The sequence below is a fragment of the Tupaia chinensis genome, unplaced genomic scaffold, assembly GCF_000334495.1.
Source record: "Tupaia chinensis unplaced genomic scaffold, TupChi_1.0 Scaffold000287_1, whole genome shotgun sequence".
NCBI classification, from domain to species: Eukaryota; Metazoa; Chordata; class Mammalia; order Scandentia; family Tupaiidae; genus Tupaia; species Tupaia belangeri.
Window position 1 is genome coordinate 197,285 of NW_006159771.1, and position 2,743 is coordinate 200,027.

Consider the following 2,743-nt stretch of genomic DNA (forward strand, 5'->3'; position numbering starts at 1 on the left):
CGGGCCGCCCGCCGCGCACTCACCGCCTCCGCCGCCGCCGACTTCCGGGTGCCGCGCCCGCGCGCGGCCGCCGCCAGCCCAGGCCCCGCCCCGCTGACCGCCAGCGCGCTTGCTATTGGGCTGCGAGGCAGGAGGCGGGGCGACGCGCTGCAGCCCGGAGCTCCGTTGGCTGGACATGCTGTCGCTCGGGGGCTGCGGCCCTCCCGGCGCCCCGCCCCCGGAGCTGCGCCAAGCCTAGGGGCTGCGGGAGCGTCTGGGCGACTCGCGATCCCCCACGGTCTTCCCCGCCTCTTTAGCGCTGGGACGCCCTCGGAAGGCTGCAAACACCCCTCACCCCAGGCCCTCGATGGCACCGTCTGCCACCTGCCTACCCTGTGACACTATGAGGCAGCGCTACAGGGAAACTCGATTCGGACTTGCTTCCCTCTGACTGGGTCCTGGACGCCCCTTCATGGTGCATCCCGACCTCTGACCCTGGCTGTCCTCTGTCCTAGACATTCCTTCCGACCTTTGCTTTTTGGCCACCAGCGCAGTCCAGTCTGGCCTCTGGCTGCCTCCTCTCTGCAGCTCTACCCCGTGTCCCTGAATCAGGATGGACTCCAGACCTTGGAACGGATTCTCCAGTACCCTGCCAGCGTGGGCAGGCTGTTCTGCAGGCCCAGGACCCCTGAGCTGTGCTAAGTGAGCAGGTGGGCACTGGCTGGGGCCCTGGCAACAGGACGAGGCTCCCACTGGGCTCTATGTCCCCATCTACCCTGTGCCTGGAGTCTGAGCACCAGGAAGGTAGAGACTCAAAGGCCCAGAGGCTCAGGGCCTGCCCCAAAGTGAACACCCAAAAAACTATGACAAAGGATGACAACTACATTAAGGATAATGACAACATGCAAAGAACTCTAAACCAGGGTCTTGGTCCAAAAGTCTTTATTTGTCGTGCATGTACTCATCAGAGACAGAGACAGAGAAAGAGAGAGAGACTGCAATCCTTTCATTCCTCCATCCTGCCAGGATTTAACACACACACACCTGGTGAGTATTTTTTTAAGCTACAGGGACCAGGACTTGAACCATGGATGTCCACATGGGATCCAACTTCCTTAACCACTAGGCCACAGGGTTGACCCACTGTTCTCATTAACCCCAGTTTACAGATGCAAACACTGAGGCTCAAAGCTGCTAAGTCATTCTGCTCACGTCAAACAAGGTATTGAGCGGCAGTGCCCGGATTAGTCCCACAGCCCTGCACTGGTTGACCTAGGCACCCTGATCCTGACCATAACTCTCCTATACCGCGAGGAGAACTGGGCTTAGACAGGGCATGGCTGGTAACCAGGGAAGGCAAGAGTCTGACCTGACCTGCCTGCAGGTCCATTCTGTCCCGCTCTTTGGCTGTCTTACTCGTGTTCCTCCTAAAAGCCAACAGAGGCCTTTTACAGTGAGAAAAGGCCTCCAGGGACCAGCAGTTAGCATAATGGCTGTTGTCACTGGACTCTAATGTAGTCGACCATGGTTCGAGTCCCAGACCCGGGCGCATGTGCGTGCGTGCCCAAGATCCCGAGAGGAGAATGGAGAAGGGATTGTGGCATGGCCATCCCCCCTGGGGGGTGATTTCTCGCTTTCTGTCTCTCTGTCTCTCTCTGTCCTATGGCAAAAACCTCTCCAAAAAAGAAAGAAAGAAAAAGAAAAAGGCCTCCAGATGTTTGAGGATTTGTGGCAGGCAGACAGCAGACCCAGACAGATGTGCAGTTTTCCCTCCCACCATTGTCCTCTAAGCAGCCAGACCATGCAGTTCATAGGCTCAAGGGGTGACAGTCTAGGACAATGAGGACTTGGGGCTTAGGGATGAGTGATCATGTCCTGGAACACAGAGTAGGAGCCGGCCTGACCCCAAGCACCAGGCTACGCTTCTCAGAGCAGAACCCGGATTGCCCATGTTCCCATTGCTTACAAAGTGGGACATAGTCACTTGTCGGATGGTGCCTCAAACCCTTCTCTGTCTCAGATGATAAGTGGCCCTGGGCTAGCCCCAGCCCCGGCCATACCGTCCCCAGCTAGATGCAGCCAGATCAGACACTCCGATGTTCTCTCTCGCACTGACTCACTAGAGTCTGGATGACACACGGTGTTGTGGAGCAGGCAAGATGAGATGGGGGCTCGTGACCCCTCAGAGCCCAGGGCTGCAAGGGGCTCCCTGCTTTCTTGCTTCTAATTGCAACCAGGGAGTATACGGGGAGAGCGCCACCTCCTGAGGCCACACTTTAGGTTTCTGAACACCTGCAGCTGCTGGGAAGTTCTCCAGGCGGCTTTTCCCACATACCTAGGGCTGTCCCTACAGAGCTGGCCAGTAGCTAGGAGGAGAAGGCAGAAGAGAGGGAGGGCTCTGGGCTGCTGGTCTCTGTGGTCTCCCCATTCTGTTTCTTTCTTTCTTTTTGTTTTTTTTTTTTCTATTTTTGGAGAGGTTTTTGCTATAGGGCTCGTGCGCTTGCCAGAAAGACAGAGAGAACTACATTAAGGATAATGACAACATGCAAAGAACTCTAAACCAGGGTCTTGGTCCAAAAGTCTTTATTTGTCGTGCATGTACTCATCAGAGACAGAGACAGAGAAAGAGAGAGAGACTGCAATCCTTTCATTCCTCCATCCTGCCAGGATTTAACACACACACACCTGGTGAGTATTTTTTTAAGCTACAGGGACCAGGACTTGAACCATGGATGTCCACATGGGATCCAACTTCCTTAACCAC